General features: G+C 38.6%; 1 pseudogene; it reads left to right on the top strand.

Annotated features, from left to right (window-relative positions):
- Nucleotides 1–237: 237 nt before the first annotated feature.
- LOC145393783 (PRADC1-like protein pseudogene) lies at nt 238–949 on the top strand (annotated as a pseudogene).
- Nucleotides 950–17,509: the final 16,560 nt, after the last annotated feature.

Below are 17,509 nucleotides of genomic sequence, written 5' to 3'. Positions count from 1 at the left end.
CCTGCAGCAAGTTGATGTGTTTGCATGAACCTGTCCGTGCATGAATCCTATCACTTTTATAGACGATGACAAATATATATATATATATATATATATATATATATATATATATATATATATATATATATATATATATATCGTTGCGACTTTGACGGTCGCCGAAAGCACCTCATAACAAACCATGGCTGCCTCTCGTTGCAATATCAGCTGACATGGTAAACATTATCAGATGGCATGTCAGTGTGGCCTCTGCCAGTCTTCCCTCACCATGATTTGGAAAGTTTCTGCCGTCTTTCTCGTTCTGCAGGCCTTTCTTCCTGTAAATATATGCGCCAAAGAAAAAATGTTTACTAATGCAGTATGGAATGAAGCCACTATATACGACTTCATTGAAGATGATATATTCTTTGAAGTGCTATATCCAGAGGAACTAAGCTACACTTACCGGTTACGGCAAGCCAAAGACTTCGGTGTTCCATTTGTGCGCAGGCTGAATGGTGTGCAGTTAGTGATGTGTGACCCCCTGGAGTGCTGCTCAAAGCCATACAACACTGCAGAATTAAGAGGTTCTGTTGCTCTTGTGGCACGTGGGTCAAGTTCGTTCGTGAGTAAGACAGTAATTGCAGAAAATGCTGGCGCTTCTGCGGTAATAGTAATGGATAACAACCCCGAGAATGACGAGTTATATGTGGAGATGGTGGATGACAAAACCAGCCGCCACCCCTCCATACCAGCAGGCTTCCTCCTTGGTCGCAGCGGGTTCATGATTGCCAAGACTCTAATAGCCCGGAGGGAGCAAGCCGCCATCATTAATATCCCCGTGAATCTCACTTCCGTCCCTTTCCACAAACTCAACCAGCCACCGTGGATAGTATGGTAATGGCTAACTGTTCTAGCTAAACAGTAATATGTACTGGGTAAATGCAATAATTTTTGAATGAGTTCCTGTTTTTCTTATAATTTATTACTGTGGGTCATGCAGGTGGTTTATACATTATATATATATATATATATATATATATATATATATATATATATATATATATATATATATATATATATATATATACATACAGAGAGAGAGAGAGAGAGAGAGTTCTCCCTACGTGTCAAATGGGGTTGGTGGAGGATTAGTGCCCCTCCCTGTAAAACAATTAACTCTAAGCCCTTGGCCACCCCGTTTGGGATACATGGCGTCTGGCAATGAATGAAAATATATATATATATGTATATATATATATATATATATATATATATATATATGTATGTATTCTTGCCACAGACAATTTTTTGTTTTTCCCCTTCTGAAACTCCTCTCGTAGTGGATGAGGTAAACAAGATTCTGAAGCTAAAAAAAAAAAAAAATGAAGATGAAATTTGATTAATTCCTCTCAGCCCTACGAAAAGACTCATTATTTGAATGTTGGTGATAATATGACTGTCACTGTTGTTGCTGCATGATACCTGGTTATTAAATATAGGTATATATTGTACTTTGTTTATGATGCATAATGCATTCACTTAGATATCAGTACTACCCACGTAGAATTATCCATTTTTTTTTTTTTCTGACGAGGGCCAGCATATTTATTATCTATTGCTAGAAGCTTCAATCCCTTAATGGGTGGCCACAAAGAAATCGCCTCCATGTTGCCCTTTCCCACGCCATTTCACTGCCCTCCACTCAGCTTTCATCCCCACCTCTCATATACCTCTCCACCCATCGCTGCGTCTCATCCTTGGTCTCCCCTCCCTCTCTTCCCCATCCAACTCAGTCACATACTCTCTCCTCATTAATCTCCATCCTCGCCACATGCCCAAACCACGTCAGTCTATTTCTCCTAACGCTTTCTACCACATTCGCATCCACACCACAACGCTCCTTCACTTCCTCATTTGTCAGTCTGTCTCTCCACGTAACAGCACATGCTCCTCTCAAATAACTCATGTCCACTGTTCTCACTCTTGATTAGCGTCCTTCAAACAAGGTCCAAGTTTCACATCAATACGTAAGAGTTGAAATCAAAATACTGTCATGCAGCGACTTTTTTACTTCCCTGTTCTCTTTCCTCGTTTTTTTTTTTTTTTTTTTTTTCACTGCTGTCAAAGATCCAACAACCTTTCTTCCTTGTTGCACCCTTTCTTCCTTGTTGCACCCTTTCTAGCACTTCATCCTCCAAACTTCCATCCTTTTTCATCACTTTACCCAAGTACTTAAATGCACTAACATTTTCCAATTCCTCATCATCCAGCCTCACTGTACATTCAGTGACTTCATTTCTCACGAATACCATAACTTTACTCTTCTCTACTTTAACCTTTAGATTCCGTTTCTTACATTCTCTCCCAAATTCATTCACTAAGCCTTGCAGCTCCTCTTCTTCTTCACCTAACAATAAAGTATCGTCAGCAAACAACAGTACAAGAAGTTTCTAAACACTGTCCTCTCTCATAAGGGCGGCTCCAACATCCACTGACATATTGTACCTCTTTTATAACCACATCCATATAGAGACTGAACAACCATGGAGACATAACTTATCTCTGTTTGAATCCAACATTCAGAAAGAATAACTCACTCAGTTCGCCATCCACATGCACTGCAGCCTTAGCACCCTCATACATACTCTTCACGGCATTCAGCAACTTCCCATTTATTCCATATATTCTTAATATTATCCACATTTCTTGTCTATCCATATGCTGTCTCCAAATCCATGATGGCCACATGCAACTTCTTTCCCTTCTCTTGAAACTTTTCCATTAATGACCAATGGACGAATATCTGATCCACACAACCTCTTCCCTTCCTAAAACCTCCCTGTTCTTCACCAACTATTCCCTCTGTTATTTCCCTAACTCTGTCAGTAAGTATCCTACCATATACTTTACCCATTACACTAAGAAGACAAATACCCTTATGATTACCACACACGTCTTTTTCGTCTTTTCCTTTGTACAGAGGAATTCCAATCCTCCAGGGCTCGACCTTCTTCCCAGGCCGTTTTGCACATTTTCCATATCCATTCTACCAGCATATCTCCCCATGCTTCAGCATTTTACCACACACTCCATTAATTCCTGAGGCTTTCCCCATTTTGACTTTCTTCATTGCTTCCATTACTTCCGTCCAATCTCTTCCTTCCTTATTATCTCCCTGCTTCTCCCAGACATTCCCCAGCCGCTTATACTCGCATTATTTTCATTCTTTATGTTTAGCAGTTCCTTAAAGTTTTCTCTGCATCTGCTCATTTTTTCTTCCTTCTCCACTATCAATCTACCATTTTTATCCTTCACTCTCCTGCTAACTTCTTTATCACTCCGTCTGACTCTCTTCACATTTCCAAAACATTTTCTTACAGTACCTCCATTTACACTCGGATTCCTTCCAAACTCCTTATCCACTCTCCTCTTACTCTCTCTCATTAATCTTTTCATCTCTGTCTTCCTCTCTACATATAACTGTCTTTCCCTGTCTCAGTTTCCTCCATACCTACTATTTATTGTAATTATGATATTTCTTTTTATTGTTCCAAACGATTTAATAAAGGTTAAGAATTTTCCTTTGTAGTGAAGGTGATAGTAAATGTTATTAATGTATTAGCTCTTTATTATAACTCGCGTTTTGGAAAATTACTTGGTTTTATTTATCTATTTATGTTACGTGGTCTAAAAACAGCAAAAGTGTGTGGAGAAGAGAAGTTGTAATAATGGTGAGGTTGTCTTTTCTTCACTCTAGGCATCAGACTGCTTTTTCATCTTGGGAGTTTCCCTATTGCTGAAGAGGTTAGTAAAGGTTATCTAACATCTCTAGTTCTAATTGTTTCTTCAAAGCTGAGTAAACTGTTGAGAGATAACGAAAAATACGGAAATATATAAATACAAAGAAAAAGGAATAAAGAAAGGAAAAGAGACATTCATATTACAGAGGTTATTAAAGTAAATAAGTCCAAGGTCGGTGTTCTCGTAAGTTAAAGAAGCTCCCTAATACCTTTTCTTAAGTGATTTAATTTTTATATTACACCTTCTTCCTTCTTCTTGGTAACGTAAATACTTTCATTACCGGCATACTAGGCTTAAAAAAGCGTACACAATTCTATTAACGAGACGTGTCCCGAAATAAACAACTAAGGACGAGGTGTCAGGAGGATTCCTTTACAGACGGGAATATGGGCCTAAGATCCGTATTCTCGTCATCTTAGGTGGCTTTATAACAGCTTTCCCTTACCATATATTTTTGTTTCTATTTCACTTTTTCTAATACATAACACATTGACATTACCTTCTATATTATTTATGTAATACTGACAGACGAAAAATGTACTAATAACATATGGGTGAATATGAACGAGACACGCAGGTAAATAAACTGAAAAGGAGTAAGTAAGTGAGGTTAAGTAACAGCGCGTATTTGCTATAATCCTTTCACTTCAGCTTGCGCCAGATTTTAATTCTTTTGCAGAATATTTCACCTAAGTCACTGGCAGAAAAAGACAACACCGTGGCTATGTATCCTTGCCACAGCACTGCTTTGTTACTAAGGCGATGTTTCTCGTATCAATCTTTTGTTACAAGTCAACATTCAAGATGGAGGAAATATAGGGGATGTTAAGAAGAAGTATGTCCTAGTTGCAACAGTGTAATTACACACACACACACACACACACACACACACACACACACACACACACACACACTCAACTTTCTGTGTGTGTCTCTACCAAACCCCTACTTTCTCCACTGCAGCTGCTCCTGAGAGTGAGTCTGGCTGAGGGCGACCTGGTATTTAAGCAGTTGAGAGCGACACCTGGTCTCCCTCCCCCCCAGCGACACACACACACACACACACACACACACACACAAACTCATCTGCCAATAAACACACACACACACACACACACACACACACACACACACACACACACACACACACACACACACACACACACACACACACACACACACACACACACACACACACACACACTCACAGGGCGTATAATAATTACAAACAGGCAAGAAACGATTATACAAGAATAAGGAGGGAAGCCCAAAAACAGCTTGAGGAGGATATAATAAATAAAAGCAGTGATCAACCAAAGCTATTTTACAGCTACATCAGAAGCAAAACCAAAGTAAAAGATATAATACAATCCATTACAGACGAGGGAATCACCTATACACAAGAAAAAGATATTTGTGAAGCGCTAAATAAGAATTTCCAATTAGTTTTTACAGAAGAAAAAATTTTGAGAGGGACTATGTGGAACATGCTTGTCCACACATACTACCAGATATACAAATATCAGAAAAAGTAATACAGGAGGAGTTAAGTAAATTAGGCAGAGGAAAAGCAAGTGGTCTTGATGAAATTTCATGTTGGGTACTACGAGAATCTGAAAAGGAGTTAAGTAAACCATTATTTTTAATTTTCAAGAAATCCTTGAGTCAAGGTAGACTACCTGATATTTGGAAGAAAGCAAATATTGTCCCCTTATTCAAGAAAGGAAATAGACAAAATCCACTCAACTACCGACCAGTATCACTAACCAGTGTTGTAAGCAAGGCATTAGAAAAGCTTATAAGAAAAGCTTGGGTAAATCATCTACAAGAACACAGTATGATAACAGAAAAACAGTTTCGTTTCAGAAAAGGGAAATCATGTGTTACTAATCTGTTGAGCTACTCTGACAGAGTAACAAACACAATACAGGAAAGAGAAGGATGGGTGGACAGTATCTATTTAGATTTCAAGAAACCATTTGACACAGTACCACACCAAAGACTTTTATGGAAACTGTTCCATCAAGGAGGAATTCGAGGCAAACTGTTTTGTTGGACGCAAGATTTTCTCATAAAAAGAGAAATGAGAACAGTACTAAGGGGAAACTACTCATCATGGAAAGAAGTGACTAGTGGAGTACCACAGGGTTCAGTGCTGGCACCAATCATGTTTTTAGTGTATATAAATGATATAAACAGTAACACTGGAAATGAAAGCTATCTGAATATGTTTGCAGATGATGCAAAAATACAAAGGAGAGTTACTAACACAGACTCTTGTAAAGAGCTACAAGAAGAATTAAATAAACTTCATGAATGGAGTAATACATGGCAAATGGAATTCAATGTGGACAAGTGTCATGTAATCAAGTTTGGTAAAAGTGGAAAAAGACCTGATTGGGATTATACGTTAGGAAATAAAACCCTATACACATCAGAAAGAGAGAAGGACCTAGGTGTGATTATCAATAACAGACTATCTCCGGCTGACCACATCAGCGAGAAAGTACGGAACATGTATACACTGCTTGCAAATATGAGAATAGCATTCACATACATAAATGAAGACATGCTAAGAAGGATAATAACATCATTCATTTGACCAACCCTGGAGTATGCATCAGTAGTCTGGAGTCCTCATCTCAAAAAACACATAGACAAGATTGAAAAAGTTCGAAGGGCCGCTACAAGATGGATACCAAGCTTTAAGGGACCTAAGCTACGAAGAAAGACTAAATAAACTGAATCTACCAACACTACAGGAGAGAAGGAAAAGAGGTGACATGATAATGCTATATAAATGTATATCAGGGAAGGAGAAAATAAACATAAATGATCACTTAACATATGGGGAAGCATCAACAAGAGGTCACTGGAAAAAACTGCATAAGAAGAGAGGTGATAAAGACGTAAGGAAATTCAGTTTCCCAAACAGAGCAATTGATCAATGGAATGCACTACCGAATGAAATAGTGCGTGCCAAAACAATTCACAAATTTAAGGATATGTACGATAATTTTTGGTTTAAGACACGGGACAGTACGAGCTTGACTCATTCCTGTAAAGATACAATTAGGTAAGAACACACACACACAAACTCATCTGCCAATAAACACACACACACACAAACTCATCTCCCAATAAACACACACACACACAAACTCATCTCCCAATAAACACACACACACACACACACACACACACACACACAAGGGTGGAAGAAAAAAGTATTAAAAAGGAAGTGAAAAGAATAATCGAAAACAATCCTAAGTTAGTCAGAGATTCAGTAGATTTTAAAAAATCTATAGTAGTCACTGGTATAGAAGAGGAAGAAGTAAAAAACGAGATCTCAAGAGACAAAAGGGAGATGACAAATGTAATGGGCATATTGAAAGAAGTACCCGAGGAAATCTGTAGTAAAGACACAGAGGAACACAAAAGGTTAGGGAAATATGAGAAAAGCAAGTCAAGACCCCTAAAGGTAACCTTCCAGAGTGTAAACACCGTGGAGGAGATACTGAAAAATGCAAAGAATCATATGGAAAAAGAGGAGTTCAAAAATGTATGGATAAAAAGATGCCTAACACAAGAGGAACTAGAATTACTGAAAGAGAAGAGGGAGGAAGCAAAAACAAAAAAATGAGGGAAGATCAAAGGAGAAGAATACATTTTTTTTACAAAGTAATTGGATTGCAGGTACGAAAGTGGTACATAAACAGGAGGGAATAAAAAGGAGGAAGGTAGTAGAACCAAATTATGATAAGTATATAAACAAGATGATTAAGTTGATGTACACAAATGTGGATGGAATGGTATCTAAATTATTAGAGATGAATGATTATGTCAGAGAAAATGAACCACATATAATATGCCTAACTGAAACAAAATTAACACCATGGATATCGAATGACATTCTAAACTTAGAGGAATATAATATATGGAGAAAAAGAGGAGGAATTACAATATTAACTAAGAAAAATCTAAAAGTCAAAGAAATAGAATTAGATATACCCTCACAAGTAGAACTGATTGCAGTAGAGATAAATACATCTGAAGGGAAAGTAATTGTAGCCAATTTATGCATGCCAACCAAATCAAACACATGGGAAAGAGAGGAATATGAGGACCTGACAGAGAGTACAATTCAGAGTTTAAGAGCATTACTACATAAACTGGAAGAGAAATCGAAATGAATTATACTAACTGGAGATTTTAATACAAATATAAATTGGAATACTCTATATATAATAAGCCAAGGAAGCTGTTGGGACCAAAAGCTCCTGGATCTTGTGCAAGAGTATTTCTTTACGGAACATGTAAGGAAAGCACCAGAAAAAGAGGACTCGATGTACCCTCAATGCTTAGATCTCATATTTTCAAGGCAAGAAAACGATGTTGACAATTTAATATATCACCCTCCATTCTGCAAAAGCGACCATGCAGTACTAAATTGCAATTTCAGGATTGCATATGACACAGATAAAAGCAATGAAAGTTACAAAAAGAGCTTAAACTATAAAAAGGGAAAGCATCATGACCTAAAAAAGTACTTCTTAGAAATTGCTTGGGAAAAGGAGCTTAGAGGACAAGATTTAAAAGCTATATATGAAAAATTCTGTGAACTTTATGAAATAGGAGTCCAGAAGTACATCCCACAGCACAAAGAAGCAGAAAAGAAAATAAAGAAATGGTTCAATACAGAATGTAAAAATTCAAAAGAAAAAAGAGATTTGTTGTGGAATAGATACAAAAGACACAATAGTGAAAGGGCATATAATAATTACAAACAGGCAAGAAACGATTATACAAGAATAAGGAGGGAAGCCCAAAAACAGTTTGAGGAGGATATCATAAATAAAAGCAGTGATCAACCAAAGTTATTTTACAGCTACATCAGAAGCAAAACCAAAGTAAAAGATAAAATACAATCCATTACGGACGAGGGAATCACCTATACACAAGAGAAGGATATTTGTGAAGCACTAAACAAGAAATTCCAATCAGTTTCTACAGAGGAAAAAAAATTTTGAGAGGGATTATGTGGAACATGCATGTCCACACATACTACCAGATATACAAACATCAGAAAAAAAAAAAATACAGGAGGAGCTAAGTTAATTAGACAAAGGAAAAGCAAATGGTCCTGATGAAATTTCATGTTGGGTGATACGTGAAAGTGCAAAGGAGTTAAGTAAACCATTATTTTTAATTTTCAAGAAATCCTTGAGACAAGGTAAACTACCTGATATTTGGAAGAAAGCAAACATTGTTCCCTTATTCATGAAAGGGAATAGGCAAAATCCACTTAACTACCGACCAGTATCACTAACCAGTGTTGTAAGTAAGATATTAGAAAAGCTTATGAGAAAAGCTTGGATAAATCACCTAGAAGAACACAGTATGATAACATTAAACAGAAAGACAGTTTGGTTTCGGAAAAGGAAAATCATGTGTTACTAATCTGTTGAGCTACTATGACAGAGTAACAGACACATTACAGGAAAGAGAAGGATGTGTGGACAGTATCTATTTAGATTTCCAGAAAGCATTTGACACAGTACCTCACCAAAGACTTTTATGGAAACTGTACCATCAAGGAGGAATTCGAGGCAAACTGTATTGTTGGATGCAAGATTTTTTCATGAAAAGAAAAATGAGAACAGTACTAAGGGGAAATTACTTATTGGACAGAAGTGACTAGTGGAGTACCACAGGGCTCAGTGCTGGCACCAATCATGTTTTTAGTGTATATAAATGATATAGACAGTAACACTGGAAATGAAAGCTATCTAAATATGTTTGCAGATGATGCAAAAATACAAAGGAGAATTACTAACACAGACTCTTGTAAAGAGCTACAAGAAGAATGAAATAAACTTCATGAATGGAGTAATACATGGCAAATGGAATTCAATGTGGACAAGTGTCATGTAATCAAGTTTGGTAAAAGTGGAAAAAGACCTGATTGGGATTATACATTAGGATATAAAACCCTACACACATCAGAAAGAGAGAAGGACCTAGGTGTCATTGTCAATAACAGACTATCTCCGGCTGACGACATCATTGAGAAGGTACGGAACATGTATACACTGCTTGCCAATATGAGAATAGCGTTTACATACATAAATGAAGACATATTAAAAAAGATAATAACATCATTCATTAGACCATCCCTGGAGTATGCATCAGTAGTCTGGAGTCCTCATCTCAAGAAACACATAGACAAGATTAATAAAGTTCAAAGGGCCGCTACAAGATGGGTACCAAGCTTAAGGGATCTAAGCTACGAAGAAAGACTAAATAAACTGAATCTACCAACACTAGAGGAGAGAAGGAAAAGAGGTAACATGATTATGCTATATAAATGAATCTCAGGGAAGGAGAAAATAGACATAAATGATTACTTAACGTGTGGGGAAGCATCAGCAAGAGGACACTGCAAAAAACTGCATAAAAAGAGATGTGATAAAGACGTAAGGAAATTTCGTTTCCCAAATAGAGCAATTGATCAGTGGAATGCACTACCGAATGAAATAGTGTGTGCCAAAACAATTCACAAATTTAAGGATATGTACGATAAATATGGTTTATGACACGGGACAGTACGAGCTTGACTCATTCCTGTAAAGAAACAATTAGGTAAGAACACACACACACACACATAGAGGTTATGCTGCGCCTGTCATTTTACTGATGAAGGTCATGTTGATAGTGTCACTTCACCAGATATACCCAGTCAGAATTAACATTGCCGAATATCGTGCTTTTGCAGAGAGAGAGAGAGAGACCACGATTATCGCCATTTTCTGTCTCCATACGGCATATTATGATTGTCACTGACCTACTCCCTATCCCCTGAGAGACGAAAGACGGATTTCACAAGTGAAAATGAAGCCGCAGTCAACCCCGATCACGTCCAGATGAGCCTGAATCCCACAACAGCAACATTGGTATCATCATCATTATCATCATCAACCGGACACTCTTTCCCACCCAAGGGCAGCGTGAGGAGTAGCAATGCCCAGACAGCCCCAGTTTGCCCAATACAATGGACCACGCTTCCATTCACTCATCATTCAAGCCTCCGGAATCCTGGCTCTATCAGATACGCCAAAAACATTCATCACGTTCTGTAGCTTCACATTAACGTATCCGATTGAGTTAATCTGGACGCTGCCATGTTAAAAGGGGGTGCCAAATCCCTGATCATGCATTTCTCCTCACAACATTGATCCAGCCAGCTCGATCTCTTGTCAGTTTCCTAACCTCACCGGCTTCCAAACCTCTCTTCCTCACACACTCATCCACAATATCTCTCCACCTTCTCCTTGGCCTACCTCGCCTCCTTCTTCCTTCAAGTTCGCTCAAATATACCTTTTTCACCACTCTGTTGTTATCCATTCTCTCCACATAACCATACCATCTCAGCAAACTCTCTTCGACTCTGGAGTCCACCGACTTCCTCACTCCACATCTTTCACGAATCACATTATTTCTTATCCTATCCACCCTCTGTACCCAACATACATTTCTCAGCAGTCCCAGCTCCACTGCTTTTACTCTTGACTTTTCATGCCACACCATGGTCTCACATCCATATGCTAAAGTTGGCATTAACACTCCATCCTGCAAGCCTCGTGCAGCTGCAACACTCAAGCTGCCTATCAGCATCAATAACAACATCAACAACAAGAACATCAGCAGCAACATGCATAGTAACATCAACAACATAAAGGTCAAGAACATGTACAAGAGGATCAGTAGCAACAACGACAACAACAACAATCAACATTAATTACAACTGATCAAATCTTTTACTTTCCATTGACACCTTTACCTCGCCGATTCCTTTTTTTTTTTTTTTTTTTTTTTTTACGTTTTAGGAGAGTTCATTTTTGCTGCCTCCAGGCGATTATATTCCATATGGCGAAGCTCCCTGGCAGATAAGGCGTTAATGAAGGCTGTAACCAACCACTCGCGTCGAAAATGGTCTCTTAGGGTAAATAAAACCATGAGGATATGGGGAAAATATGAAAAAAAAATGACAGAGAATGACGTAATGGTTTGTATTATTCCCTGATTTAGTCCAGGGAAAGAATTTATAACATTTTTCTCCAATAAAATTAACTATACTTGTGCAACACATAATTTTGATCATTAATTTGTCTCTGCTATAAAGATAATAATGACAATAAAATAACGAATACAGTTCTCATTAATTTATTTTGCATATTTTCATGCATTGTATTTTTTTCTTGTTCTTCATACACTTTAGTAATTTAAATAACGCAGGAACAGCTGTGAAACGCTAATTGTCAGATTAACCGAATTCAGTGACATGAAGGACTGTGTTCTGGTTGGGTAGGTGGCTCAGTAGTACTCCCTCCCTACCAGTATATCCACGCATTTAACATCATTATTTTCTTAACATTTATTATCGCAACTATATTAGCAATGAAAAAGAAATAAAAAAAAATCAAGACAATATTATGGTAAAATAAGTTGAATATCTGTTTATCTGTCTATCTACGTACCATCTTATCTATCGGTATATGTACTACTACTACTACCACCACTACTACTACTACTATTAATAATAATAATAATAATGATATTAATTAACGGATTGTTTAAGCATGGCAACCCTAATGCTGGAAATGTACATAAAAAAATTAAAAAAGTAACATTAGATGATGATGATGATGATGATGATGATAATGGATATGATAATTTCAGTCAGTCTGCAAGAGTTCGTTCACCTTTATTTCACCCAGATTTTCTTCATATCGCAACTTATTTCACGTAGCTCAATGGCATCAAAAGACAACACCAGTGCTCTGCAATCTTTCCATATGACGTCCTCATCCCTGGCATCATATTGTAGTGTTAATCTTTTATCACAAGGCAGTATTAAGAACAGAAAGAGATGGTAATTTTAGGACAAGCTAAAAAGAACAGCGTTTAATACCATTTGAAATCACAATTACCTTGGATTTCCCTGTAATTATTATCAGTGATCAAATTTTTCGTAGCATAATACACACTCATTTTCTTGGCTTTAATGTAGTTCAGGAGCGGCAGTGTTTTTTCACGCTACATTACGTGCAGATTATATTGCTGAAAACCATAAATAAGAAATCACAGGTAAAAGCATCATGACTGTGTTGGGAAATCATCAACATTAAAATCCGGACCTGCCAACTTCACGAGGCTTTTCTCTCTTTACACACACGAAGGTAAACTCAAGGATGAACTGCTAAGGAAAATATCCTTAATCATATAGAACGTTTTTCACACATATAGCCTTCCACCTATACACTCTTTCACATTACAATTGATCAAAGGAGGCACAGCTTAAAGATAATTTTCACTGAACTTGCAGTCCTAGCAGATCTTACCAAAGACAAAAGGATCCAGCTCCTTGAATCCCCCACTTTTAGTCATATCCCATGATACGCTGGGAATACATGGGTAGTTTTGTCTCTTCCCTATCCACGACATAGGGATGGAGTCTACTTCTCACACCCACTGACCGTAGTGGAACCCAAGTAAAAAAATATCCGGTTTCCAGACACTTGCAACACCATTCTGGATCCAGCGTGAAACTCTCAAACACCACTTCTACAACGATTTATTTTGCTCATTACATTTTACTTTCCTCATGCTTTTCATGTCAGTCCTTCTAATATCTCCTCACTTCACATTACCTATCTATATACTTAGGCTGCATCTCCCAAGGAAAGGGAGGTAGCCGAGACAGGACGACACACTCCCAATTTACTCATCCACACACACACATTCATTTGCATCTTAGCCCTAAGGGAAGAAGGGACAGATCCTCACCGCACCATACCGCCCGAGGGTCAACTGCACAGTGCAATCACCGACATTCGCAGCAGGGCGCGACAGCAGAGCTGATATACCTCTGCCACATCATATTAGACCCATCCCTTTTCCCACACCTGACATGATCAGCTGATCAGACAAAATGCGGGTGAATATCCTCTTAGGGCTGCATCATCAATTATTCATTCACAATTTCACTACAGTCATTCCTATCACGCACAGCCACTCTTCATTGCACAACAAACATCCCTCTCGCATGCAGCACTCGCTGTCCATCCATCCTATTCGTGGTCTTCCTCTCAGCCTTACACTTCTCACATCCGACCCAGTTATCTCTTTCACCAATCGCTCACCAGCTATTCTCTCCATATGCCCAAACCATTGCTGCACCCTCTGCTCAACTCGATCAGCCATCTCCCGCACAACTCCAGTTCTCCATCGCTCTTCATCATTTTTCACTTGATCCATACGCGTCATTCCACACATACTCCTGAGACACCTCATCTCCATTACATTCAAACTTTTCCTTTCTGCTACACCCATATTCCACGTTTCAGCCCCATATAACGCAGTCGGTACCACAACACCCTCGTAAAGCCTTCTCTTTACATCCATTCTAAGCGAACGACATCTAAACACATTTTCATTCCTCCCAGCACCTTTCCAACTTCGTTCATTCTAAACTTCACTTCTGCGTCTGTTCTTCCATCTAGAGCAACATGTGACCCTAAACACTTAAAATACTCTACCTCCTCAAGCAACTCACCATTGAAAACAGTATTAATCCTCCTACCACCTTCCAGGCTCGTACACGTCATCACTTTATTCTTATTCTCATTTACTCTCAAATTCCTCTTTTCACACACCTTTCCACACTCCTCTACCAACAGTCCCAGTCTGCCCTCTGAATCAGCCAACAGTGCAGTATCATCCGCAAACAACAGCTGATTTAGAGTTCACTCTCTACCATTAGCATTCACCAGACTCAAACCTCCACCGAACACTCTTGCATTCACATCCCTTATAATACCATCCATATAAATATTAAACAACCAAGGCGAGATCACACATCCATGCTGCAAATCCACTCTCACGGGAAACCAGTCACTCACAATATTCCCCACTCTTACACACGCTCTACTATTTACATTAAAAACTTTTCACTCCTTTTAGCAACCTACCATCAAATCTCTTAAAACAGTCCATAAAGCCTCCCTATCAGTTCTATCATACGCTTTCTCTAAATCCATGAATGCCCAAAACACATCCTTAGCTTTCGCTAAATACTATTCACACACCTGTCTCACAGCAAACACTTGATCAAAGCATCCTCTCCCTCTCCTAAAGCCACACTGCTGCTCACCAATCACTCCCTCTGTACCCTCTCTAACTCTAAATTAACAATGTACCATACACCTTAGCTACAACACTCAAGAGACTTATACCCTAAAGTTAGTACACTGATACTTATCACCCTTACCTTTATACAATGGAACCATACAAGCACTTGCCCAGTCAATTGGCGCTATACTTCAAAACTCACATTCAACAATCTTACTAACCACTCAACAATTGTTGCTCCACCACTTTTCAGGCATGCCACAGCACACCCACCCAAACTTGCACCTTTCCCTGTTTTCACCTCATTTACTGCCTCCTGCACTTCCTCCATCGTGATCAAAGAATCATTCAACTCTACGAACACATTCATTCCTGCATAAACAGAATAAATTGCTAAGGAAGAGGTGATAGGGAATTTCTTTAACCAACGACAATACGGACCTAAGACTCAATGGTGTGGTGGAGACGGAGTGCACATTTAAATATGTGTGTCTGTGAAGCAATGGCTGGCTGCGACATTTATTAGACCCAAAGGTTGAAGTTCTTTTCCTAGTGAATATACATCTACTTCTACCCATTTTGATCGTCTTTAGGTAAAACTGTAGCATCTTCACAACGAGCACAGTTACGGTATGTAGATACAATTCTCTCATTTTATTCATTTGACTGTGAAATGCAGGCACAGTGTCTGGATGGGTTACTGTCTCACTTGGGTAGGAAGGACTGGTCGGGATGCACAAGCGTCCTTACGATGAATTCCGTGTCGTAACCCAGGTTTTGATATGCAGGAAAGACAAAGACACTATAGAATCTTCTCTGTCTTGTTCTAACTTCATAAATAAATCTAAGTTGAGAGACGAAAGTTAGAGCAGGTTAAAACTCTTTTCTGCAGGTAAATCAAGAAAAAAGAGGGCAATATTTTCCTTTGTCTTGTCTAGTTCTTCCTGTAAAAACATATGCAAGTTACTACAGTGAATCAGCCGTAAATATATCTGAAAATCCCACTTCTCGGTGTAAAAAAACAGTGATGTTGGGGAAACTGTGGCCATATCGGTCTCGGGGTATTAATCGCACCAGTCCTCGGGGAACTCATCATACGCGGCTTGACTTGGCAGAGTCTTGTAAATGAGGTTTGGTCCTGCCATTGGTGGATCCAGCGGTAGATGGAGGACACGCTGGCTCCCGTCTTGAAAGCGATATACCGCACCGACACCCCACCCAGCCACATCAACACGACCAACGTACGACCACCCATAACCAAGCTGCTATTGGACAGTCTTCGCTTCATTGTGATTCTCTGCCAGACAAAAATTTGGAAGGTACGGTAATAATTACTAAAACGTTTGAAAGTAGAAATTTGGCCACATTCTTCACTCTTAAACTATAATGAACTGTCATGTATACGCTCTATTACGTAATTTAAAACTGCTTTCTTATTTAGAACGAAAAAAGTCAAGTTATTTAACTAATAAAATCTCATGGAAGGAGGTTAGACTGTTAGAAAGTTAGCGCGTTTTTTTTTTTTTTTTTTTTTTTTTTAACTTACTGCTGCTGCTCCGAGCCATGCCAACTGGCGTCGTGGTTTCCTCATCCCTCAATATATGTGGTATACGTAATTCCCTTCACCCATTACACCCCCCCCCCTCTCTCTCTCTCTCTCTCTTTTCCATGCATTCTGTATAGCAGAACATCACCAAATTAGCTATCTTCACTATGTCTCATGGTTACTGTTTTTCTGTTTTTTTATTTTTTTATTCATTAGTTTGTCTTGTAGTGTTATGCCGTATCAACTCGTGCTAATGTTTTATCTTTTTTTTTTTTTTTTTTTTTAATGGACTGACCTCGAGGTAACACTGTTTGAGTTTCAGTGTACTGTAAGTGATTACTATAAGGAAAGGAGATCGAGCAATAACGTATAAGGAAAATCCGAGTCAGAATGTAATGTCTCAAACGAAGGATGGCAATTTAACAGAGATCAAAGGAAGGGAATCAAACCAGAGTCCCGCAGGATCACACTCCGTCACGTAGCCATTGAGTCAAGAGTACTATTTGCCTACTTCACTACACAGGTTTTTATATATTTACAAATCTGTAGCTCATTACAAACATTAGCGGAACTGAAATACTTCTGAACTTCCTAGGGTTGGAAGGTTTCTTTGGAGCAGATTAGAGCGCAAAGTCTTTATGAATACATGTTGCATATTGCTTTCATATACCACGTCTTAAATTTACATGACATGTTGCTGCTGACGTGAAGAAAGAAACTGTCTGTTGTTTTGTCAATAGAGAAGACGCACCCTGCTGCTCCTGATAATAGTAAGTAGATTTATGAAAAAGAATGCTTCAGGCGAAAGTTTTTTTCCGCAACTGTAACATCACCCGCAGAACAGAGTCATTCCACACCTGCAGACAAGTGTTACCACAAGCCTGTTAAGAGGAGGCCATCAGCTAAGGGGAAATAACTAACTCAGATGTGAAGATGTTACCTGCAGCAAACTGATGTGTTTGCATGATCCTGTTCCTGCATGAATCCTAT

The sequence above is a fragment of the Coenobita brevimanus genome, chromosome 25, assembly GCF_032717465.1.
Source record: "Coenobita brevimanus isolate Jiangsu-jjx chromosome 25, ASM3271746v2, whole genome shotgun sequence".
In the NCBI taxonomy this organism is placed as follows: Eukaryota; Metazoa; Arthropoda; class Malacostraca; order Decapoda; family Coenobitidae; genus Coenobita; species Coenobita brevimanus.
This window is presented reverse-complemented; position numbering and strand designations above follow the sequence as displayed.